Below are 9,486 nucleotides of genomic sequence, written 5' to 3'. Positions count from 1 at the left end.
TCTCCCGCTATGTCAGATGAACAGTGGATAAGAAAGACCTGCTGGAATCCTGCTTTAATTGGAATGTTATGGATTTCTTCTTCTCTTTCAGGTCCGGGATAAAAGCGAGCACAGCTGATAAAACCTGAATTCTCTGCCCATCCTGTTTATAGGATTATACATTCTGTTTCAAGTGGCGCTGCGCCATGCTTATCAAATTTGATGAGCTCTTTTCTGGAAATGAAATGCATCAAGAAGTCCGGCGGGATGAAAGCTTTCGGCCGTTAACTCGCTCTTCGGATCAAACGGCTGCAAAATACCCTTTTACGAGCATCGTCTCTGGTACGGGCGCGGAACTGGAGGAGCTGGTATTTTACAGCTGATAGTCTGAACACGAGGACTTTTGGTTATTAAGGCCTCAGAGGGAGTGAAGGAGGGGGCAGGGTCAGTCGGTGCCGCGTGGCTTCAACAAAGGCAAAAGAAAAAGTGGATTTCAGGGAGCTGATAGCGGCTAAATCCCTTCTCCGTTCATATCTTCACTTCCACGTCCCTGCTAGCCACCAAATAACTCCACTCTCACTTGGACGTTAACTGGACGCCGAAAAAGGCGAGACGCGAATCGGAAAGGTGAGGCGGCTTTCTCAGTGGGGGGGGGGGGTCTCGCCACTTTCAGAAGATTATGCATTTAGCGTGAGTTTTTAAACCATTAGGAAATTATATCCATTAACCTACAATGTGTGGCGCTAGCGACGTGAGCAAGGCACTTCCTGTTTAACCCATAGCGATCGGTTTTGCTAGCGCCTATCCCAGAAGGTATCGAGCAGGAGGCAGGATACTCCCGGGAAGCTGGGGGTTTTCTACAACGGTGACAGCGTCTGGTGGTTCACCTTCCGCTTTAGCTTTTCCACGTAGCCTCGTGGAACGACAGAAGGGTTCGCTGGTGGAGTCCGATGGATCGATGAGCTAAAGTCTTTGTTGGGGCCTGTTTTCCTGCCATTTTCCAGGTGTCTCACCAGCTCTCCAAACTCCACCACGCTGGTTCCAGCTCCAGACGTGGACGAATTCATTAGCGCGATAACCATTCAAAGGAGCATCGATCAGTTAAAGCGAGCGAGAACAAGAACATTCCAGACTTTTACTGCATGACGGATATGCGCCGCGGTTCGATGAAATGCGAGTCGGGTCAACTGCTGTCGATGTGTTGGAGTTGGCAGCTGCGTGATTGCCGGCTATAGGCTGCTGATTGATAGCCTGGCACAGGGGCTTATTTCGGACAATTTATTGCCACCATCTTCATTTCAAGTGGACGTTGCACTCTCCAGAAATTACAACCTGTTTCACGTAGAGGAGCTCGAGAGGCTGTTAATCGACCCGGCAACCTCCGGATGCGATCCCCAGCAGGAAGTAGGCCCCTCCGGTGGATGTTCAACATTTTCAGCAATTAGTTGCATGAAAATAGCATTTCAGAAGATTTGACGTCCAGGCTAATCCGCCCTGCTAGCATCACGGTCCTCCTGGCTAATTTGCAGTTGTGTGATGCAACTTTTGCAAAGTCCTTAAGTGTTTTTCTTTAAAAAAAAAAGAAAAAGAATAGCACCGCGGACGACTGATGTGATGATGAATAATGCAGTGGTGTTTGTGAGGACGGTTCAGGAAGTAAGAGACGTGGCGGAGGGGCGACGGGGCGGAAATAAGCGTTGCCCAGCGTCTCCGCCAAAACTGCCGGCTTGTTGATTGACTTTCCATGTCGTGACACACATGGATACCTTAACGCCGCCGCGCAACCTGCGCTTCCTGACAGCCAGGTTAATGAAACTTTGATAATAGCATGAATTAAAGATCCCGCCGCGCTAAAGTAAACAACTGGTGCCAGTTCTTGATCAAGAGTCGACTTTGAGTGAAGGAGAATTTGTTCTTACATTAAAAGAGAGCTAATTGCTCGTCTTTCTGAGAGACTGGACGATTATGCTCTCTATCAACCGACTCCTCAAACTAGCTTGAGGTAAACTTTGTTTCCACCACTTTTGGGCTAACCGAGTAGCAACGACGTGCACACCGACACGGTCAACTTGAAAGCGTGGCTTGTTGCTAATGATCACAGCAGAGACACTCGACAGACTGATTATTAACCAGGTAACAACGCGGCTGCATCTGCCGTAGCTTGTCCTAGAAAGTTTCTTTTTCAGCGCGCCGGCTAGAACTCTGAAACAGGAGGAGCCGAACTGGGACGTCTGGAACGTCTGTAGATCTGAACGCCATCCCCAAATTACTGATACCTTTAAATAACTCCTGAAAAGCTCCTGCGGAGGTTGTGGCGATAAAATAAACTTTGCCTTTCAAGCATGCGCAAATGTTCCAGGAGGGCGCGCGGATCCGAGCAGGAACCATCCCGAAGCACCTCGCTGTGGGCTCAAGGAGTCTCTTTTTAGCATAAAAAGCTTCAGTTTTTCCCTTTCTCTTGCGTCTATATGTGTTTCTGTGCTTTTTCAGTCCTGCGGCGCCTTGAATCCTCACAAAGGCTGTGATCAATACCAGAACTCCCATTGTTATGCGACTTGGCTATATTTAGCACGCGCTAGCTCAGTATAATCCTATTATGCCGGTGCAACAAGTGGCTCATATGCAGCTAACATGATGCTAAATGAATCATCTTTTAACTTAAGTGCCCAAAGTCATCACATGGGTAAGATTCTATTTCACCTCCATCCAGAAAGTGGGTATCTCGTGCACACTCACACTCACACACCCACACGCCGTCACGACCGGCTGACTCGTGACCGCCCGGGCCGCTCGTGCGCCCTAAGAACGTTTGGTCGTAAGTCCGCTGTTGCCACATCATTGATTTTTGGTGCTTCTCTGTGTTTCTTGAAGGCGAGGGTTGAGCGGTCGCCCTCCGAGCCGGAGCGAACGGCAACCGCAGGTGCTGCTGGGAGATCGGAGGAGTTGCGGATGATGTAAGGCTGGATGTAGGCAGGCGTGCGGTGCCCACTGACTTGTACCAGCTCGCACTCCATGTTCAAAAATTCCAACGTTCAAGAACCCACATCAGGGTTATGGATGATCCCGGCAGGATTCCGGCTCGAGGGCGAGTTTATGATTACTATTATGAACGTTGGTTCAAAGAGTCGCTCTGATGGTGGAAATCTGGGAGCAAAAATAGCTGAAATCAGTAGTAGTCAAACAGCTTTGGGGAAAAAGCTGTAACCTCCAAAATAGAGTTATTTATTGTACTCAACAGCGCCTCTTGTGGAATAAAGAAGAACGACTAAAATATTGTATCCCAAATTCAAAGATTTGGGGTTTTAGGCCTAATCCCTCCACCATGAGCACCTTCAATGTCTCCCTGATAGCTGAGGAGTTTTCCTTTGTTTTCTTGGTAGAAAATAAGAAATTAGTTCTACTTCCTGTAGGATTTGTATCCATTTTTTCCTAAAGACGCTCCTGTTTGCAGATAAAGATCTATTCCCAGGTCTATTCTCCTTCAGGATTAGCCGCGGATTAGCTCCAGTGGCTGCGTTTCCTTTGGAAATTTGGGATTATCCAAGAAAACTAAAAAAAAGTAGTCAATCAAACCAATAAATTCAAGCTGGAGAATATTGTCATATGAAGGAAACTCGTTAATCCTGTCGCAGCAGAAATTTTCCAGAGGCCACGTTCCCTAAACCGACTCCCCGCAAACCCGGCCCCCGGCTAAGCCTCCCCAAGAAGCTGGTTTTGGCGGCAGCAGAAGTAAATCTCAACGCCGCCGTGCTCGTTTCTAGGCTGAGTAGCCTGGATAAACATGGGAAATGGCTCCGACATTATTGGAAACCATTTGCACAACAACTGTTGCCATGCGCCCTAATTTTCCTGAATGGCTCTGTCGTTGGCAGGAGTGTCCTGCAACAGCCTGGCGAGAACGTGACGGACGCTTTATGGTGCCGTGCGTCACGTTATGGAGTCCTGTTATTGTGGCGTTTCAGGCGCTCCCTGTTTAGCCGATCCATCGTTGGCAGCTGGAAACTTAGCATTAGCTTGTAATGCCGACAGTTAGACAAAGCGCGACGGAGCCGAACCGGTGATGTTTACATGGAGAAACTGGGAGATTTGCCGGGGAAGTCATTTGGTGGAAAACAGAATGAGTCACGAGACAATTCAGATGAGTTGCCGCTAGTTAAATAGGAAAAACATAAACAAGTGCTAATCTAGCGTCCTAGCCTGGTGCAAGAGGACTTTGAGTCACTTTATCTATAGATTCCACAAACAAACTGCTTTGATGTGTGTTTACATTGCCGGAGGTGTCCACGCTACTGCTGTTTCTGGTCGCTAGCGGTCTTTTTGGGCCACTTTTAGTTGTTAGCGTTGATTTGTCGACAGTTTGTCAAGCTAAAAGCTGCCAAATCTTTCCCGACATGTACCCCAGTTTGCGCAGGGAATGTCAAAGGGAATATTTTCCCATCCTTTGTCAACGTGGATCGAGAGCTGAAAGACACAGAAGCGACGATTTGCGCAGCCGTCGAAAAGCCTCTTGACAGCGACTGTGTGCTTCGGCGCGATCGATCGCGTTTATACTCGCTGAATTTTACAATGAAGCGTCATGTTGTTTGATGTCCTAACCTCAGTTAAGATCCTTTTTATTCTTCTGCCTGACAGGAATAAAGCTGTCTCGAGTCTCCTGACTTTCTTATTAAGCTAAAGAAATCTCCTCTAGCGTGAAGAAATCCCCGCGCTGGTCCACTTCCTGTAAACGCTAGACTGGTTTGAATGGATATAAAGTGTATTCTGAAGCCCCAGCTAGCGATAGCTATGGAGAGCTCTGATTAGCTTGTACTGGCACGTCCTCTCAAAAAGAAACGGCTGTGGATTCATCTGTTTCAGGGTTTTTTCCCGCCACTTTCACGCCGTCTCTGTCCTCCTCGATGCTAAACCCCTCCTCTCTGGCCTTCGTTTCTGGGTTTTTGAGAGGTCGGCGCAGCTGTTTGTGCTTTACTCAGGAAGAGTGTGTGACTGTGGGATGAAAAGTCTGGCTTGTGTTCCATTATCCTGGAGGCATCTGCCTCCCGAATGCTGCCGCAGCTCCGGCCTCCGCGGCTCGGCCCTCCGCGCATACGCGTGGCGGCGGCTACGGAACGGCGCTTTGAAGTCAAGTGCGCCGGCGAACGGCTCCACCTGAAAGAATTCCATTTGCACGGAAGGTGCGAGGAGCCACAAGTCCTCCGACGGCGAGGGCGTCTCTTCAGGGGATTCCAAACAGGAAGTGTGTCGTTTGATCCATTAGCTGATTGTTGACTGACTGCGGCTGCAAAACTGCACCCAAGAGGGCAACGGAGACCTCCTGGGGGGCACAAGGATCCATCTGCTGGGCACTGTAGCGCTGTTTTATCTTTAACGGGCACTTGGATACCTGGCCTGGCCCCCGTGCCCGCTGGAAGAGCCCCCAAAGGGTCATGTGATCCGTTTGTGCTCTGAAAGGGCACCTTAATGGGCAGTTAACATGTTCTGTGTTCCTCTCACCGGGAGGGCACCTAATTGCCTTTTCTTTGGCAGACCTTCTCGTTCTTTTGATGAAGGGCACTCAAGCGGGCCATTTATCAGGATTTGTCCATACGGAGGTCATCTGAGGCTTCCACGCGAAGGGCATTTTATGAGCTGGTTCCCTAAGAGGACACTTTGTGGATTTCATAGACTGGAAAACCAACATAGTCCTGGATCGTGGTTCCTCAACACAACATTGGGCACCTTGATGTTTTTGACACTCATGTTTTGTTGGGTGGAACCATAAAAGGACCTTGAGCACCAGTAAGGGCACTATTTTCTCATTACTTGGCCAGATGGATGCCATAGAATTACTGTGGTGCCTGTTTTTCTTCACTATAAGTTTGATTTTCTTTTCACTCTTCGCGTCGAGTCCAGAGAAAATAAGTGAAAAAATAAAATCAAACCATCTTTAACAGCTTCTGGCACATTTTTCTAAGCGAATCATTTCCTTTTAGGATGAAATGAAAAGAAAAGATGGAACTGTCAGGGACCCCCCCCCCCCCCCCCCCTTCCTCCAGCCCCCATTAACGGAGGAAAATTTGCATTTTCCTCCATTAACTGAAATTCTGCATTTCATTGATTGACCTGCCCCTTTCAGGATGTATTCTTCCTTATTTCGGGGGGGGGGCATTTGACATAAATATTGCATAGACGGAATGGAACATCACGCGGAACTCCCAGCAAGCCCGGGGCTCCTCATACTGGTGGGACTGGGTTCCGTCCCGCCGGTGGCCTCTAGGTGGAGCCCGAGTATCCCGCCAGAGCGGCAGCGGCTCCCCCCCCCCCCCCCAGATCGCTCAACTACTCCCAGCCAGCGCGCACGATTGTCACAGTCGCAGAGAGCTCAGTATTTTCGGGGGCACAAGAACAACTTTGAGTCTTCTCTCGCCCCCCCCCCCCCCGACGCACGCTCGTGGAGCTCCGCTCCGTGTTGAATTCTTCTGGATACTCTTCTTGGGGTTTTATTTTTTTTTTTGTGCGTGTGCGTGAACGGCGAGGGCTGCGTTCGCTTCCTGAGCCTCCAAGACGTGATGTAGCCCCCGCACAGAAGGACGCCTGGTACCATAAAGGGATGTAAGGTGGAAGTGGGAGACATCCGCGGAGCCTCAACGCCTGGAAAACCGCACCAGCGTCAGCGGGACGCGGAGATCGCTGCTGCACGCGCGTGTTATTGTTCCGTTGACGCGGATATTTGAACGCGGAGGCTGGAACCCGCACGCCTCCCTGGACCCGCACGCCTCCCTGTCTGCACCCCGGACGCGGTGCGGTCGGACGGTACCCGACGGCCCGGAGAGATTATCGGACGGGAAGGACGCGAGCGGCGGTGAGTGCCCCTTTCCGCGCACACGCACCCGCACATCCGCGCTGGATGAGACCCCCGCGGCGGTGCCGACCCGCGCCCCGCGCTTTAATTACGCTCGGGGGTCCAGGTGCGCGCGGCTCATCGATGAGCTGTATCGATTAGGAATCAAGTGATGAAACGGATCATTTTCGGAGGTCAGACGCGGGTTGCGCGTCCGCGGAGGAACTTTGCGCTGGGGGGGTTCGGTGGGGGCGGGGGGGGGTTAATTGCGCGAATCTGAGCAGCTGATGTGAATCGGGGCTCAAACGTTGCGCCGAGAAACGCACCGCAGGGCCGCGCGTGCGGCAGCGAGAGCCGCGCGACGCGCACGAGAGGGGCTGTTGTGCCGGAGCCCAAATGAGGCGGTTAGTGAATGAAAGAGTGAATGAGTGGACGGTGTCGTGGCCCGCGCACACGCGATAATGAGCGTGCGTGTGTTTAAAGTCTCCGAAGGCGCTTCAGACCAGCCACACACACACACACACACACACACACACACACACACACACACACACACAGGTTCTGCGACCCTACAGGGGACATTTGATGTGGTTTTTCAGGCTCTGACTTTTTGCTGCGTCTTTTTTTGCTTCTTCCTCACAATTCTGGGTTCGTTTGGAGCCATCGGTGAGAAACTCGCTTCTTCTTCCTCTTCATTGTGTGTCGTTGCTGCTGACATGAAGCCACTTCAGTCCCATGATTGATTTCCTGCCCTCTCTTTTTTGTTGTGTGTGTGTGTGTGTGTGTGTGGGGTGCAATAGGAAGGCAGGGGGGATGTGATTTGTTGTGGCAGCAGCACGAGCAGAGACGTTGCCTCTCGGATTTCTCTTCGTTAGGTTTGCTTATGTCGGGGCCTCGGCTCCGGCTCCTGTCTCCCGCTGCGGGGGCCTTCGGCGTTGTGTCAACTCGGAGAAGCGTTCTTCCGAGATCGGCCTTTGGAGCAGCTGTCGACGCCTGATGGACCATCACCAGGAGGTGAATCTTGGGCGAGTTACGGCCTGGTTCCCAGCCCTCCCAGCCCTCCCAGTCCTCCCAGCCCTCCCAGTCTCCTGGGCTGGCTGACGTTCTTCTTCTTCCATCATCAGTTGCCTCCTGCTCTCTTCTTCTGCCCTTTCCTCTCTCAGCCGGTGGCAGAAAGCAGCGTGAGGCTGCCAGTTTATTACTGCACCGACTTTAGCGTGGGCGGGCCCCCGGCCCCCGCAGCACCGAGGCCCCTCAGTTTTTGTAAGGTCCCAAAGGCCGCGGCGGTCGTGCTGTTAGGAGCCAGACGGGTCGGGCCTGGCGGGGCCCCTACTCGTCCAGCGCTGTCACTAAAGCAGGGAAGAAAAAGTGTGTGTGTGTGTGTGTGTGTGTTGGGGGGGGGGGGGGAGGTCCTCGCCTCTTCACACTTAACGCGCTCGTGCACGAAGGTTCTGACGGCGGCTTTGACAGGAAATGATGGGAGAGACGGACAATCGCTCGGCTGGTTCTGACCCCGATTCCGGAGCATTCAGCGCCTGAACCCCCCCAACACACACACACACACACACACACACACACACACACATTTCTAAGTCTCACTTATTTACACGCTGAAAACCTGCATGGCCATTTTCAGCATGAATATTTCCGCTTCTCTTGCGTTCCAATTGTATTAAACTCTGTTATTCTCAAGGTGAAAAAGGCTAAGAAGCAGTTTTCTCGCCCTAAATTGCCAAAAAATACGACGCTTTGTCGGATGTTTAAAAAATGACAATGAGTAAGTCACAGTTACCATGAACATGCCGCATTAGCAGCGAACTGCTGAATGAGGATCCTTGAATTTTCCTGGAAATAAATGAAAATGAAGCTAAAACTCCAGGTTTCTACCGGTCCTCACTGACAGCCTTTAGCAAGGAAGGAAAGAATAAAAGGATCTTTCAAGTCTGCAGATTAGTTAATTCTCCATAAAACGCGGATAACAAAGAGGAAACATTAATATTTCTGTTAACGGATTCTGTGTGGGCACAATTGTGAGATTAAAAAGTCAAAAATCCTCCTTTCAGCTTCCTCTTTGATAAACCACGGTATTGTTTCCACCAGTGGACTCGCAGAGGCCTGATGACGGGATTACCAAATTAATTCCAGGCCGTTTCTCCGCGGCTGCTTGAGGAGGAGGAGGAGGAGGAGGAGGAGGAGGAGGAGGAGGAGGAGCAGGAGGAGGCTCCAATTCACTCGCGTCTTTCCAGGGAATCTGACCGTCTTGGACGTGCAGGATCAGGTCACGGAGGTGCTTTAAGAACAGAGAAATTAGCAAAAACGCCTCTTCGCGTGTTGCTAGCGCGCCTAGCTTCCGCTGCGGCGTCCAGCCCCATTTTTAATTAATGGGCTCGGACGCTCGCCCGCAGGCCCGGTTCACTGTCGAGCGACTGTCATGCTTTTATTATTTATTATTTCCATTCAGCTCCGCCCTCAGCACGACACGTAAGCTAAGTCGAGCCCCGGGCGGTCTACACACTTAGCTGCGTTAGCGCTCAGAAACAAAGACTTTGTTACCGCCAGGGTTGTGGGTACAGACAATTGTGTTTCTTTTCTGACTGGAGAGGCAGGAGCCAGCGATACAATCTGGTGCTAACAATTAGCGCTGCTTTCCTGTAGCCAAGTTACTGATGTGTCTCTCGGTTTGATGT

General features: G+C 51.1%; 1 protein-coding gene across 24 annotated transcripts in view; it reads left to right on the top strand.

The window, feature by feature from the left end:
- The first annotated feature begins 6,323 nt into the window (after positions 1 to 6,323).
- The window catches only part of LOC101078919 (adhesion G protein-coupled receptor L3-like), a 126,633-nt gene continuing 123,470 nt past the window's right edge, over positions 6,324 to 9,486 (top strand). For 11 of the 24 annotated variants that reach the window (XR_003889381.1, XM_029840921.1, XM_029840944.1 and 8 more), the window contains exon 1: positions 6,326 to 6,820. The gene's annotated coding sequence lies outside the window, so the exon portion shown is untranslated. Of the gene's footprint in view, positions 6,821 to 9,486 lie in introns of all 24 variants that reach the window. The other 13 variants (XM_029840941.1, XM_029840940.1, XM_029840943.1 and 10 more) reach the window with 3 other exon arrangements.

The sequence above is a fragment of the Takifugu rubripes genome, chromosome 8 (assembly GCF_901000725.2).
Source record: "Takifugu rubripes chromosome 8, fTakRub1.2, whole genome shotgun sequence".
Lineage (NCBI taxonomy): Eukaryota > Metazoa > Chordata > Actinopteri > Tetraodontiformes > Tetraodontidae > Takifugu > Takifugu rubripes.
Note: the sequence above shows the minus strand (reverse complement) of the source record. Positions and strands in the feature narration are given on the sequence as shown.